General features: G+C 43.9%; 1 pseudogene; it reads left to right on the top strand.

The window, feature by feature from the left end:
- The window catches only part of LOC109849283, a 34,828-nt pseudogene extending 24,331 nt beyond the window's left edge, over positions 1 to 10,497 (top strand).

Genomic DNA, 17,119 nt, shown 5'->3' with positions numbered 1-17,119 from the left:
CCTCCGCTCCTCGAGCTATCTCTATTCCAAGAAAGTATCGCAGCAAGCCGAGATCTTTCACCTCGAATTCCTTACCCAGTCTCCCTTTGAGTTGGGCAATCTCCTTCTCATCATCCCCTGTAATAATCATATCATCCACATATACAGATAATATAAGATATTAGAGAAGAAGATATAAATAACCTATTTCTCGTATTGATTATATATGATATAGGATCATTTATTCAAGTCGATGCATCTTTATCGAGTGAATAGTGTAATTATTTTTGTAGATGAAAATGCTGTTCTCGAGTGTGTGGTACATGGCTTCATAGCACATTTTATACTGTGCATCTTCTAGTGTATACTGTGTGTCATTCTTATGTTTGAGGTATATTTGTTAAGTCATTTCTGACATATAGATTTTTGGATGTTTCATAGTATCGCGTTCCCATATGACCTTTCCTTTGGATCATGCATTGATAGCGAGAGCACCACGCTCATACAAGGATATCGACTTGTGTGACAATTACATGATAGATCAACCTGCCTTACAACAGCCTTTTGTATCTGTCATCATCAACTGGTCCTCAGCTTCAAAGCACCCAGCTTAAACTTTATCTTGGTCGATCGGTGTATGCAAGGTTTGGCATCCTAGACATTCCTAGTTTCTTTGAGAAAGATCAAAGTGCACTACTTTCTCTGGGATAGTCGACAATCGACCCCTGACCGCTTCACCTCGAGCTATATCTTATTCCAAAGAAAAGTATCAAGGCAGGCCAAGCCGAGATCTTTCACCCTCGAATTCCTTACCCAGTCCATCCCTATGTGAGTGGGCAATCTCCTTCTCATCATGCACCCTGTATAATCATATCATTCATCAGTATACTGTCAATGCAATGGTTATGTGACCACTCTCACAGGTTCTTCGAAAGACACGGTATGACGGCGCTGATGATAACTTGCTGGTACAGAATCTGCAAAGTGAAAAGAGGCCATTATACAATCATCAGGCCCTCTGAAATCTATCCAAACGCAAGCAACGAGGAGACTGCTTTTAGCCCATCACGAGAGACTTTTTTTCCAATCTGCAGAAGCCTTTCCCACGTCTGATCTGACCGATCCTGGTGGTATCTCCATGTATACCTCATCCACTAGAATCTCATGAAGGAAATGCGTTTTCACATTCTAGTTGGGTACTTACCATCCACCATTATTAACTGCCAGAGAATATTAAAGCGTCGCGAACAGTGGCTCATCTTTGGACCACGCGGTGCAAAAGGTCTCATCGTAGTCGATTACCAATATGTCTGACTATATCCTTTTGCCAACAGCCAAAGACCGAGCTTTGTCAGCTGCTCAACCTGTCGCATCCGGATTCTCTTCACAGTGAAGACCCTATGCCATCCAAACTGCATCTCGTATCCCTTTTGGTAGTTTTACTACTCCCGAAAAGTGCGGTTCTTCTCAAGGCCCTGTAGGCTCTTCGGTAGCATAGCAGCTATTCTCATTCTGGTCCTTCTTTGGCAACGCCAATTAGTTAAGGTAATATTGTGACGTAGAGTCAACAGTGCATGCAATAATGACTCCATGTGCAGGGTGGATGTTAGAATATGATGATAAAAAATTGAGCATAGATCAGCCAACCATAATCTATATGGGAGGATATTCCACGCAATTATCTGGCGAGGTAAGTCCTCCGTACAGTTAATTGTGATAGGTATAGTAGGAAAGACAAGGAAGGACATCACCTTGAGAGAATCTGGTGGTGGTGAGTAGGATGTGATAGCAGGAGTGCGAGACAAGGCGAATGTATGGCAAGGGACTTGGCAAGCCAGTGCACTAGGTAGGTAGTCAGTTCCCGTAATTTGTTTCCACTTCCTACATATTAGGTAAGTAAGTTTCACTCCTGAGTCCGTTGGTCTAAAACACCATCTTCTCAATCTCCTCTTCTTCTTCATTCTCTTGCTCCTCCTCAAACAAGTCCCCTTCCCAAGGAATCGTTACAGAAATGATTCTTGTTGATAGCTCTCACACCATTCTCAGACAGTCGATTCTCCATATTTACCAATCTCTCCACCATTTCCTCCACTCTCGAGCCAAACTAGAAACAGGTCTCAATACTTCCAGTATTAGCGAGTTACAGGCGATGAAGTTAACCTTATGGGTGTAAATAATGGCCAAGCTCTCTAAAAGGTGCACATGCCATGCTCACAAACAACCTTTTCTTCCACCGGCTGCCAAGCAAACATACCTTATGAGTAGATCCGAATATCCCACAAAGATGCACATTAACGCTCTAGGGGCAAGCTATATCCCGCGAACAACGATGCCTGTATGTCCTCATCACAAACACAACACAGCAAAACACCTTGAGTGGAAGGATCCCACCCATTATCGTCCCTATCAATATCTCACACGGAGCGTCCAATCCAACACTAATAACGAAGAAGACATCTCACACGGAGACTTCCAATCCAACACTCTCGAGGGCATTCTGTTGATCAATGCTGCTGCGGTCAATACTGCTTGCCCCCATAATGTTTCTGAGACATTCATAGATATCATCATGCTTCTAGCAACCTCTAAAAGATGTCTGTTCTTTCTTTCCGCTACCCCATTCTGGGCTGGTGTGTATGGACAGGTTGTCTGGTGATGTATTCCTTGAGCTGACAAATATTCTTCAAAGGCTCTGTTGGTATACTCTGTCCCATTATCTGACCTCAATACTTTCACCACTGCTCCGTATTGAGTTTGAACAGTCCTATGAAAATTTTGGAAGCACCCAAACATATCACTCTTATTCTTCATCAGATATAACCAAGTAACACGAGAGAAGCAATCAATAAATATAACAAAATACTTGTATCCATTCATAGAACTTGTCCATCTGGATTCTGCGGTCAATACTGCTTTCAAATGCATGAGAACTTCTATGATCAGAACTAACATAAGAGCTTCTAGTAAGCTTTCCAAACTCACATGCATCACACATAAGTTTCTGTTTATTTGCTTTCTCAAATAAAGAAGGATACAATCTACCTAAAACACTAAAGGATGAGTGTCCCAAACGCTGGTGATGGAGCATTAACTCATTTTCAGCACTCATTTTAGATCCTACTGCTTCCTCTATGACTGACATCAATGCTGAATCCAGTCCTTCACGATCCAGATACCACAGTCCACTACGCCATGTGCCAGTCCCAAGTCTCCGCCCTGTCCCCTTCTCCTGGAAAATCACCTTGGGAATATCAAAAGAAACAATGCATTTTAGTTGGAGGATGATAGAACTAATGGACAAAAGATTGACTGGAAATGAAGAAGCATGCAGAACATTGGACAAAGTTACAGAACTAGTACAATCGACTGTACCCTTACCAACCACCGGCTAAAATGTACCATCAGCTGTTTGAATACTATCAGGTGATGCTAAGTGAGTATATGATGAGAACTCACTAGCATTACCTGTCACATGCCGAGACGCACCGGAGTCGACTATCCATTCTGATGATCTGTTGGGAGACATAGAAGCAAGAACATGTATGTCATCAGTACCTTTGGTCGGATGAGCATAGGTAGCAGTATTGCCTCTGACGAAGAACGAAGTGGATGCCTCCTCAGTCCCACTCCTCAAGTCTCCATCCCCTGCTACTTGCTGCTTCCTCCTGAGTATCGCCAGGAGAGCACGATCCTCCTCAGTAAAGACCACCTCAGCGTATTCTTCCTCTGCTACCATCAGATTCACCCGGTTGCCTACTCCTCTTCCACCTCGTCGACCCTCACGGTCACGACCACGACCTCCGAACTGTCCACGTCCACCCGAATCTCCTTCCTTGGGTGGTTTGGTGCAAGCATGCCTTAGATGACCCACTTCACCGCAGTTGTAGCACTGTCGAGTCTCTCCCCTGAGGCTGCCAGTGCTGACTTCACCACCGGAAGTCCACATGTCCCCGCCTGCAGCCGAATGCGAGTCTCCTCCTGGATCATGGCAGAAACAGCCTCCTCAAGCGTGGGAATTTTCGGCTGAGCTAGCAGTAATGCAATTCGCTGAGCGAACTCTGATGTCAATCCCTTGAGAAACACCATAGTCCTCTCCTGTAGAAAGGCCTCCCGCTCTTTACATCCCGGGTCCTTGCAGCTAGCCCGGGGGGAAAAATGATCATAGTCTAGCCACAGACGCTCGAGCTCTGTAACATATTCCTGTACAGTCCTCTCTCCCTGGACTGTGGCGTCAATCTCTCCTTTAATCTGGAACACCCTCAGGTTATTCCCCACCCCATCATATGTTCTCCTCAACTTCTCCCAGACGTCCTTCACCTTCTCAATGCCATCCACCGTGGCGGCGATCGTCGGGACCAGCGAGTTAAGAAGCCAGATGTACACCAACATATGAGTGGACTTCCACTCATCTCGTCCTCCCGAGTCCTCATCCGGTTCTGTCTTCTCTCCGGTCAAGTAACCCTCCAGGTTCCTCCCTGCAAGGGTGTATCTCACCCGCGTGACCAACTCAGGTAGGTACTCGGTCCATCAAGCTTCAGATCGATGGTCGGAAGCTCCAACTTCTTCGATGGTCTTGTCGTGCTTTCATCAGCCGACAACTTCATCAACTTCATCAAAGTTGACACCTCCGCAGGGTTCAACTTCTTGATGATCTCCTCCATCGAATAGGCTTCAGACCCACCACCTGTTCACCTTCTCTTCCAACCCTTGTTGTGTGCAGTAAAAATTTCGGCAGCACCTCTACTGCACAACAAGAGTAGGATCTCAAACAAATTCTCGTTTCTCAGAGGAAACAAGAACCAAAAACAGTTATATATCTCATCGATGTATGATGTCAATCAGCGCTATGAGAAAACCCCATAGTCCTCTCCTGAGAAAAAGGGGCGCTCAGCCGCTCTTTTACATCCCGGGTCCATTGGCAGGCTAGGCCCGGGGGCGGGAAAAATAGATCATAGTCAGTGCAGCCGATCAGGCGCTCCAGCTTTGTAGCATATTCCTGGTAGCAGTCGATCTCTGCCCTGGACTGTGGTGTCGATCTCAATCATTGGCCTTATATGACTGAAGAACCACTCTCAGGGTTAATGCCCCAACCCATCAAATGTTCTCGACTCAACTTCTCCACAGAACGTCCTTCACCTTATCTCAATGCAATCCACCAGTGGGCGGCGATGCGTACGGGAGGACCATGCGAGTTGAGAAGAGACCAGAATGTACACCAACATATGAGTGGGAACATTCAGCAGCTCATAAAACGTCGTCGCTCCCCGGTCGCTCATGCACGGTTTCTGGTCTCTCTCACGGTCAAGTACCTCACAGGTTCCTCCTGGCAAGGGTGTATCTCGACCCGTCGATGACCAACTCAAGCGTAGGGTACTCGTATCCATCAAGGGCTTCAGAATGGAATGGTCGGACAAGGCTGCCAACTTCTTCGAATAGTCTTGTCGCAGCTTTTCATACAGCGACAACTTCATCAACTTCATGCAAGTGACGACGAATACCGCAGGTGTTCAACTTCTTGATAATCTGCCTACCATCGGATAGAAGAGCTTCAGATCCAAACATCTGTTTCACCAGCTTGTTCTTCAAAACCGGCGTGTGTTGTGCGCAGTGAAAATTTCGGCAGCACTTCTGCTGGGCACAACAAGAAGTAAGAATCTCGCAACAAATTCTCGTTTCTCAGGAGGAAAAACTAGAATCAAAAAATAGTGTATAAATATCTCATCGATCGTGAGAGTATACCTACTCTTCGCTGTGCATCGATTGCGAGCGACTGAGTCGAGAGGAACGCAATGCCAAAACTCTAGGTCGCAGCATGTGCGGCAGGGGGGTACGAGGTGGCAAGGCCGGCTGAGAGGGGGGTATTGGAGGGGTTCGAGTGTGGATTATGGTTCGGTGGGATTTAGGGTATCAGGGGTCAAATGGTAGCGGTTCGGGTTGTTTTGCAGCGGTTATCGGGTGGTTGCAGGCGGTGTTTTTTTTTTTTTTTTTCAGCGGGTGGCGGGTTTGCAAACGGGTTTTCAGCGGTGGCAGTGGATTTTCAGCGTGCAGCGAATGGAGAATCTCAGGTGGGGGGGAGCGTGTGGCAAGCGGCTTCTCGGAAGAGGGGGGGGGGCGTGTGCAGTGGGTTCGGAGGTCGGAAGCATGGGGTCCGGAACAGAAGGGGAAAACAGGAGAAGGGGGCTGGTCGCGCTGCAGGAGGCGGAAAGAAACGGGAAGGGGGGGCTGATCGGGAAGAACAAGGGGGGGGGCGACGCGCGGGTGAGAAACGGAGGAGGGGGGGCGGCGGCTAGGGTTAGGGTTTTTTTTGTGGAGGCTCTGATACCAAGTTGTAAATGAAAACCCTAATTCATTATGAGATCTCTTGGGCTTTATATAGGCCCCTTACACAACTTACAAATAAGTCCTAATAAATACTAATATGTCAACAAACATTGAGTTGATATCAGACTCCCATGGAAGATCCAACTCATAAGCGTGGAATCCAATGTCTCCTAGAGCTTGACCTATATCTTGGGTATGAGGTATCCCCACTTCTCCCTCGGGGTTGCTCTCACAGTGAACTCCAACCATGACTCTGCCTTCAAATGAGTAATCCTGCATTCGCCTATTAAGAAGCTGTAGAGAACTTATAATTGTAAGTGTTCATTGTTATGCACATATAGATCTCGTGATGAAAATCAGGCAAATGCCATGCAAAGAATTAAATGTGCCTATTAGGGCTCATACTAAAATCATGCATTCTAAATACAGTGGACCCTGGTATTAAGATACTGGTAAGAGAACTGCATCCAAATGGAAGACTAACATGCAATCTCACGAGGGACAATATTACTAAAATTGGTAAGGATCTGACAAACCTGAAACAACCTACTGGCTCACTAGTCATAACTATCTCAGATACAAAATCTTCCCCTTTGCTCTATTTGATGAACGACGACTTGTTCAAGAGATGAACATGCTTAATGCTTGTTGAATTAGTGGTTGACCTGTTATTTTCACTATCTTTCAACATTTTGGGTTGTGAAGGAGGCAACACTATTCTTTTTCATTGAAAATTGAATTCGCAAGTCTTTGACCTTCCAAACCATCCAAAGCTAGTCACATCTAGGTCGTACAACCAAGATCTACCCAATATAATGTGTGCAACATCTATGGGGAAGATGTCACACCAAATACTATCCTCATAGCTCAACTTTTGGATAGGGACAAGACATTGTTGGGTAATAGGGTGTGCAGTTTTATCAATCCAAGTAATGTTATAGGGTCGTGGATGAGGTACAGCTGTTAATTTCATCCCATCTAGAGCTGATTTGGCATTAACATCCACATCACTACCTCTATCAATCATTGATTTATAAAATTTGTGATCATTCTTAAAGTAGATGTGAAACATGTCAGTTCTATGCCAGTCTACCTCATTCCTAGGTGAAACAAGCAAACAGGTAACGACATGTATGTGTGCATCATCGTCTCCTAATGCGTTCTCGGCATCACTGGCATCACTCTTAGGAACCTAGACTTCTTCAATAATCCAAGATTCTCGATAATCCAAGAGTCATCGGTCTTATTATTGTGTTTCTTGTGGCTCTCAAGCACTCTTATCAATATGCAGATTCCCACTAGGGAACTGTTAAATATAATGTCCATATCCCTAACAAGCATAACATTTAAGTCCCTTTGTCCACTGCTTGGATGATTCACCACTAACCTACCTTCTGGTCCTTAGTGATTTATCTTTCCTGTCCAACTGACGCTTGGGTTGGTCCCTTGTAGGAGAGAACTTTCTCAAGGTATAGGTCCTGTAGGAGATGTGAACTTTCTGTAGATAGGGGGCCTAAAGATAATGCTCCAATTCTAGAGCCAAATATATCCCTTATCTACAGAAGTCACTGAGTGGGATATCAACTCTTATCCAGTGCGGAACCATATGAGTATTGTACAGTTGGATATAGAGTTTTTTTAATATATCAAAGCGCGTGCATAGATAAAATTATGTTACTGCCCAAATCTGTGAATTTTCATGGTTATAAACCAATGTTACATTAAACGCTGGGCGTTTCTAGGCGTCGGACTTGGCGCCCAGTGCTTAGTCGCCTAGGCGGGCGCCTAAGCGGTTTCTGGACGTTTTTTTTCTTTCTTCATTTAAGTGGTGGTCGATGAGGTTTTGTTGAAGGTCGGATGAGGTAGTTGAGGTGTTCATATTTGGAGGTTAATAGAGTTTGGAGGACGTGTAGGCTACTACACATAAAATCACAATCAAGCCTACAGGGTGCAACCCACGTAAGCAAACAATGCTCCCCTAAACGCTCGTAAAATCTAGGTGGGCAGCATAAATACCGTCTAGACGCTATGCGCTAGTTAGGCGGCCTAGGTACCGCCTAGGTCTAGGCGTACGCCTAAACGGACTAGACGGAGGTTTTTTAAAACAGGGTTATAAACCACAAACTTTCTTTTTTGGCCAACTGAGTACTTTCCAGTTGTGCAGAGTTTTTACACTATCGAAGTGCACACGTGGATAAATTTATGTGACTTTTGAAATCCATGATTTCCTTGGGCTTTAAAATTTGGCTTTTTTGACCAAATCATTAGTTTACAGTATCTCATGAACTTTTTATGGTATTGAAGTGCATGCTTAATAAATTTATTTGACTTTCAAAGATCGCGATTTTCTATTGGCTATTACCCACAAAATTTGGCCTTTTTTCGATCAAGTGAGTAGATTATAGTCCCGGATAAATTTTTATGCTATACAAGTGCGTGCGTAAATAAATTTATGTGTCTTTTAAAATCCATGATTTTCTGTAAGTTATAACCTATAAATTTAGGTTTTTTTAGCTAAACAAGTACTTGCAGTCCCACAGAGAGTTTTTATGCTATCAAAGTGGCACACATAAATAATATATGTATGCGACTTTCAAAATCCTCGATTTTCCATCGGCTAATCCCCCACTTTTGGGTTATTTAGGCAAATGAGTACTTTGCAGTTCCACATAGAAATTTGTGCTATCGAAGTGGGTGGATAATGAGTAATGCAACTTTTGCACTATGCGATTTCTTACAAATGTTGACTTCTTTTGTCAAATGAGTACTTTGTAACCCCATATAGAGTATTTATGATTTCGAAGTGTACGCGTAAATAAACATACGTGACTTTCAAAATCCTCAAATTTCCATGGGATATAACCCACAAATTTTGGCGTTTTCAGGCAAATTAGTACTTTGTAGTTCTTCAGAATTTTTATACTGTCGAAGTGGAAGCATTAAAAAATTATGCACCTTTCAGAATATGGGATTTTCTGTGGGCTATTGCGCACAAATTTTGGCTTCTTTCAACAACTGAGTACTTTGTAGTCCCGCATAGATTTTTTATCTATTGAAATGCATTCAGAAATAAATTTATGCAGGTTTAATATCCGGATTTTTACATTGACTATAACCCATAAATTTTACCTTTTTAAGCGAAATGTATACTTTGTAGTCTCGTATAAAGTTTTTATGTTATGGAAGTGTCGCATAAATAAATATACGCCACATTCAACATCCGCTGTTCTTTGCGGGCTATAGTCAAAGGCCAAATGAATAATTTACTATCACGTATAGAGTTTTCATGATATTGAAGTACATGATAAATAAATTTATGCGACTTTTGGAATCCGCAATTTTCGATGGGCTATAAATCACAAATTTAGGAGTTTTTAACCAAATGAGTATTCTTTAGTCTCACACAAGGTTATTGATAGCGGATAGCGTCGGCGGAAAAATAGCGGTAAAAAGCGCAAAGTCAAATAGCAGTCTAATTTAGATATGTATAAATACTAAAAAAAATTAAAAAAAAATCTAAGAAATCTAAAAGTACATATTGTATGATTTAAAGAGATCCTAAACATGACGCATAATATCGAAGATGACTGGAAGAGTCAAAAAGTCGTCGTCTTCGAGAAGAAGAGCTTAGCGGTGACAGTACTACCCTAAGAGGAGCTCACGGTGAAGGAAGTGAGAGGAAGTATCAAGGTAGATGTTAGAGGCTATGAGAGGTGGCGGGAGTATGCTGAAAATCACAGGAGACGGTGGAATGCAATGGTCAATGGTTGAGTTTAATTTTAAAAAATAAACCTCAAACCGCTTTTAAATAGCAGTCAAAAAGCAAAATTCGAATGCAATCACTCACTATTTACCGTTATGACACACTATTGACCGCTTTTGCGAATAGACATATTTCGGAATATGTCACCGCTATTGCGCGATAGCGTAGCGGGCGATAGCGTCGCGGGAAGGGACTGCTAACGCTATTAGTGTCGCTATTGCGGGGCTATTTACCGTTATTTATAACAGTGGTCTCACATATAGCTTTTATGCTATAAAAGTCCATACATAGGTCACTCGAGAGTTTGCTTGTCATCTCACTTGCTAGGATGCTCTGCTTTCTGCATTGCCTCGGAATCAGTGTGCGAAGCTCCAAAGGTTTGGTCTGAAACCTTATTCAAGTTCATGGTATTGTCAATATTTTACTTGCATGCCTGATGCGGGAATTTAACGCCTAACTCCCTAATGCAATAGAAACGCAGAATAGAAAAAGTACACTAAGTTTTAACGAGGTTCGGCAACTACCTACGTCCTCGGGAGCCACACAGTCAATTTCTTATTAATCAAACAAGAAATTACAATTTAAGAGCAGATCAAAAATAAGATCTCTCAGAAGAACACTGTAGCTACAGTGTTAATACTTAAAGGGAATAAACCCTTTCAATTCTCTCTTGAGAATAAATAAACAACCCACTATATAAAGCCCCCCCCCTCTCTTTAATTTTCTCTCTCTTAAACTCTATTCTTAATCTCCCCTCATATGAGATTGAGAGCTGGAGATTATCAAAAATCGCTACTGCGATTTGGGGATGAACGCTGCTGCGTTTTTGGGGTTTTCTCCGCCGCCAGAGAGAGAAATCGGAGGGGGAAAAAAGCACAGAAACCCTAGGGCGATGGGGTGCTTTTATAGGCGAGATTGATGGGCTGGCGACAGCCTGTCGCCAGCGGCCCGAACTGAAACGCGAGGGTGGGAGCGACGGACGCCGAGGTCGGACCCAAAAACGCGATGGTCGGACCCCAAAAACGCGATGGTCGGCACGTTCGAACGCGAGGGTCGAGTCCCCAAGGCCGAGGGTCGCGTTCGCCAATTTCGAGCTCAGCTGCTCGAGTTCACCTGCGCATCTCCGACTTCGCCTGAAGCCGCCGCGACTTCCTTGAGCTCGTCGGAGCTCCTCCGCCGTTGGATTAAAACCTTCAGGAAGGTCGAGAACATAAGCATTATCATTAATTTTCTTAAGAATTTTAAAAGGAAAGGCCATGCACTTTGTTTATGCAACTTTTGAACAGTTCCCGAAGGAAACCGTTCCGGACGTATCCCGACCATCACATAATCACCAACACTAAATTCTTTGAACATCTTTTAAATTTGCACGCATTTTATAGTTGGCATTACTGTTGATCTTTTTACTGATTTCTTTATGCAAGTCATGAATGCGAGATGCAAATGCTGATGTTGACTCAGATGCTCTATGATGTGCAGACATGAGGACAAGATTTATAGGCTGTCTAGGCTTGTAACCATACACGACTTCAGCTGGACTAACACCTGTAGACCTATTTACGGAGTTATTATAAGCAAATTCAGCAATAGGCAAATATTGATCCTAATCAAGGTTTTAAATATCAGATGTCGGGTTCATGTCGGACGGCTGAAATCCATGTCGGATAGCGGAAATCGGGGATATATCGGGGGACATGGACTAAATATCGGATTGCCATATCGGGTGATGCGCATATGTATAATATCATATCCTAAATGTAATCTAAACATTCCTAAATTCAATATAAGCATACTTTGGATAACGACGGCGATGGGTGAATTCCGACGTCGCAGGGAGACAGTGCCGACGACAGGACGTCGCAGGGAGACAGTGTCGGGGCTCTTCTTCTTTTTCGTCTGCTCGGGGTCCTTCGGATGAGTCACCGACCACCCTCTTCCCTTATTCTCGATTGCATCCTGAAACAATTTGATTCTATTAATAAGTATCTCCTATGCATTAGCATTTGAATTTGTTACATTTTAATTTTATAATTCAATTACTAACTTAAAATTAATTTTATTGACAGGGAAAAGATTCAAGAGGAAGGCTTACCTGATTTTGAGAAACAATTGCTTTTACTTAGCAGTCAGCGACTCAACAACACACTAAAAGTCTAGAAAAAAAATGCAAAGAAAAAAAGTCATTAGCGATATATTAATAAGTTTAATTAATTGTCACCGTGCAACACTTTTTCTTAAAATCTTTGCTTGAGACAAAATCGCAATCACCAACTCATAAAAACGTTGGCTACATATATTCTGCTGACTAACAAAGTTCTTCAAAAGTAAAAAAAACCCATAATATAATAATAAGAATAATAATAAAAAACACTTTCTACAAACATCAACTCATAAAAACCTTATCTCCTCATAAAAACCCAAACGTCAACTCTCTCTCTCTCTCTCCTTGTTCCCCTCAGATCGATCGATTTTTTTCATATTTTTCTGTATTTTCTTTTTTCGTTTCGTTTCTAGGTTGCGTTCTTCAAAAGGAAAAAAGAGAGAGAGAGAGGAAGGCGGCGCCAGAAATGGAGAGAGAGAGAGAGATCAGGGAGGCTTACCTTCGACTTCCGATGGCGCAGGGAAGGAGAGAGTAAGGCGGCGTGAGAAATAGAGAAGCCAGCGACGATTTCGATGTAAGGACCACGAAAGCAAGACGATGAAGAGAGGAGGCTGATGGGTTCCCAGTCGTGAGCCCTAGGGTTTTTTCTGTTTTTTGTTTTGATCGCGTGTCTATCGGGTTCGAAAAGAGCCTGCTATATTTGATGAAGGAGCCTGAACCGATAAAAGGTCAAATGGATTTCACTGAACCCAAACCCAATAAGTGAAAAGAGCATGAACCGATTTTAGAGCATATCGGCCGATTTTCCAAACAAGAAAAATCCGCCGATATGGCCGACTTTTTGCCGATATATCCGATATCTCCCTTAAAAACGATATGCGACTTAAAATTCCCCGACTTGTGTCGTTTGAGGCCTCAATCCGATATGTCGGCCGACATGTCCGACATGTCGGCCGCCATCATCTACGTACCCTTGCACTTCTACCTCTCCCTTACCAAAGTGCAAACACTTCTGTGTGGTGCCTCGTAGATATCTCAGAATCCACTTGACCGCTTCCCAATGAGCTTTTCCTGGATTCGACATAAACCGGCTGACCACTCCCACTGCATGGCCAATATCTGGTCTCGTACAGACCATAGCGTACATCAAGCTTCCGATAGCTGAGGCGTAAGGAACATGAGCCATACTCTCTTTCTCTTCTTCAGACTGAGGAGACTAATCCTTCGATAGGCGAAAATGGCTGGCCAAGGGTGTGCTCACTGGCTTGGCGTTGCCCATATTGAATCTCTGCAAAACACGGTTGATGTACTCCATCTGAGATAACTGCAAGAGACCTCTCTTCTTATCTCTCGTGATTTGCATTCCAAGGATCTTCTTCGCTGGACCCAAGTCCTTCATGTCAAACTCCTTTGACAGCTGCTGCTTCAAACTCTTGATATCTTTCATATCTGCTCCTGCAACCAACATATCATCAACATACAGTAGTAGGATGATATAGCTGGACTGATATCTTTTGAAGGAGCAACAGTGGTCGGCGTTGCACTTCTGGAAACCTTCCTTGTGCATAAAGCCGTCAAACTTCTTGTACCACTGCCTTGAGGCTTGTTTCAGGCCATATAAGCTCTTCTTGAGTCTGCACACCAGGTTCTTCTTCTTTTCTTCTAAGAAACCTTCTGGCTGGTGCATGTATATCTCCTCTTCTAGATCTCCGTGAAGAAACGCCGTCTTCACGTCCAACTGCTCAAGATGAAGATCTTCAATTGCTACAATACTCATCACGGTCCTGATAGTATTTAGCTTCACCACGGGAGCGAAAATATCGGTGTAGTCAATTCCTTCCTTCTGCTGGAAACCTTTGACAACTAGCCGGGCTTTATATCTTCTGGAACCATCCTGCTCCTCTTTCACCCGGTACACCCATTTGTTATGGAGTGCCTTCTTACCCGTGGGCAACTCAGCTAGTTCCCACGTCTGGTTTGATATGAGAGACTTCATCTCATCTTTCATTGCAAGCTCCCACTTGCTCGCATCTCCACACTGACAAGCTTCATCAAAGCTTTCAGGCTCCCCACCATCTGTCAACAACAGATAGTTCATGTATCTCCTGTTGGGTACAGGAGGACGAGAAGATCTTCTTAATATCGGAGCTGGTGCGTCGGGCTCCTGCGCACCATCTTGTCCAACAGGCTCTTCTGGCTGAGGACCCTCTGCATTGGGTTCTTCCGAGAGGTTACTCGGGACATCATCTGCATCTACAAATATTGACTCGCTCTCTGAGTCATCTGTCTTGTGCATGTCCTTGTACATCACCTTCTCGTTGAATATCACATCTCTGCTCTTGGTCACCTTCTTGTTTTCGTTGTCCCAAATGCGGTAGCCGAACTCATCTTCACCATAGCCGATGAAAGTGCATTTCTTTGACTTGGGATCAAGCTTATTCCTGCCTTGATCACTAATATGTACGTAAGCTACACAACCGAAAACTTTAAGATGTGAGAGTTTTACCTCCTTTCCGTACCATACCTCCTCTGGTATTCTGTGCTCCAATGGAACCGATGGACCTCGGTTGATCAAGTAAGCTGCTGTGTTGACCGCTTCTGCCCAGAACTGCTTCGGTAGGCCTGACTGTACCCGAATGCTTCTGGCTCTCTCTGTCAACGTTCGGTTCATCCGCTCAGCTACACCATTTTGCTGAGGCGTGCCGGGCACGGTTCTCTCCATTCTGATCCCGTGCTCATAGCAAAACTTCTTGAATCCGGTATCTTCATACTCTCCGCCATTGTCGGTCCTGAGCTTCTTTATTCTCAGACCGGGCTCATTCTCGATCATAGCTTTCCATCTCCTGAAAGCCTCAAATACTTTTGACTTATGCTTCAGAAAGTAGACCCACACTTTTCGAGAGTGATCGTCGATGAAAGTCACGAAGTAGTGTTTTCCACCAATGGACGCGGTGGTTGTTGGTCCCAACACATCTGAGTGAACGAGCTCTAGCTTCTCTTTCCTGGGGATTCTGCCACTTGTCTGAAAGCTGACTCGAGCTCTAGCTTCTCTTTCCTGGGGGTTCTGCCACTTGTCTGAAAGCTGACTCTCTTCTGCTTTCCAAGTATACATTCTTCACACATATCCATCTCCACTGACTGCAGTCCTGGGAGTTTTCCCTTTGTGTGCATGATCTTTATCCCCTTTTTACTCATATGACCGAGTCTCTGGTGCCACAGCTTTGAAGTCTCATTGCTTGCTGCAACTGAGATCGAACAACATGCACCTGCTGTCATATATAGGGTACCAGTCTTCCTGCCTAGGGCAATCGTCATTGCGCCCTTTGAGATCTTCCAATCATCTCCATGGAAGGTCGTGGTATATCCTTCGCCAGCCAACTGGCCTACGGATATTAAATTCTTTCTCAGGTCGAGAATATGCCTGACATCCTTCAGCTCCCATACTGACCCGTTCAACTTAATTTTCACCACGCCTTTACCCACAATAGCACACGGTTGATCATCACTAAGATATACGTATCCAAGATTTCCGGGAACATACTTCTCGAAGAATTCTCTCAGAGAAGTAGCATGGAACGACGCTCCTGAATCTAATACCCAAGATTCCTCCTTGCTCTCCAAAGAGCATATCAATGCGTCGTCTCCTCCTGAGGTGGAAGTGACATTCACCTCTGCTTTCGCTTCCTTCTCCTTCTGTGCACTCTTGTACTGATTCTTGTAATGCCCGGTCTTTCCACAATTCCAACACTCGATAGCCTTCGAGCTGTTGCTTGGATTCCTTGATTTGGACCTCCTGTCCTTTGATCTACCTCTGTAGTTTGATTTTCCTCGTTCGTTTCCTCTGGTTGAATTTCTACCTCTTGACTCTGTATGCAATACTAAAGAGGTTGTAGCTTCACCCGTATCTCTCCGTCGGATCTCCTCACTGAGAACCAAATCACGAACGTCGTCGAACTTTAACTTTTTCTTTCCCGATGAGCTACTCACTGCCGTGACTGTAGCGTTCCAACTCTCTGGTAGGGAAGACAAAAGTATCAACGTCCGAACTTCCTCATCAAACTCAATCTCAACTGAACTCAATTGGGTTGTAACCGTATTAAGTTCATTGAGGTGTTGTGCTACTGACGCGCCTTCCGCCATTTTCAGATTGAATAACGCCTCATCAAATGGACTTTATTTGAGGCTGATGGCTTCTCATACATATTTGAGAGTGCTGCCATAAGACCCGCCGTGGTCTTCTCCTTTGCAATGTTAAAAGCAACATTGCGGGTTAACGTCAAACGAATAACCCCGAGGGCTTTTCTGTCCAGAAGATTCCAATCTTCTTCCTTCATACCCTCCGGCTTCTTCCCCGAGAGAGGTTGATACAGATTTTTCTGATACAGATAATCCTCTATCTGCATTTTCCAGAATCCGAAATCTGTTCCATCAAATTTCTCAAGTCTCATTTTTGCCTCATCTGTGGCCATGGCTCCCACTTGAATCTGACTTTCTCTAGATCGTTTCACGCTCTGATACCAGTTGTTGGGAATTTAACGCCTAACTCCCTAATGCAATAGAAACGCAGAATAGAAAAAGTACACTAAGTTTTAACGAGGTTCGGCAACTGCCTACGTCCTCGGGAGCCACACAGTCAATTTTTTTATTAATCAAACAAGAAATTATAATTTAAGAGCAGATCAAAAATAAGATCTCTCAGAAGAACACTGTAGCTACAGTGTTAATACTTAAAGGGCCCCCCCCCCCCCCCTCTTTAATTTTCTCTCTCTTAAACTCTATTCTTAATCTCCCCTCAAATGAGATTGAGAGCTGGAGATTATCAAAAATCGCTACTGCGATTTGGGGATGAACGTTGCTGCGTTTTGGGGTTTTCGCCGCCGCCAGAGAGAGAAATCAGAGGGGTAAAAAGCACAGAAACCCTAGGGCGATGGGGTGCTTTTATAGGCGAGATTGAT

Source organism: Asparagus officinalis, chromosome 7 (genome assembly GCF_001876935.1).
Source record: "Asparagus officinalis chromosome 7, Aspof.V1, whole genome shotgun sequence".
Classification (NCBI taxonomy): Eukaryota; Viridiplantae; Streptophyta; class Magnoliopsida; order Asparagales; family Asparagaceae; genus Asparagus; species Asparagus officinalis.
The sequence above is the reverse complement of the archived record's forward strand: the minus strand, read 5'-3'. Positions and strand labels throughout refer to the sequence as shown.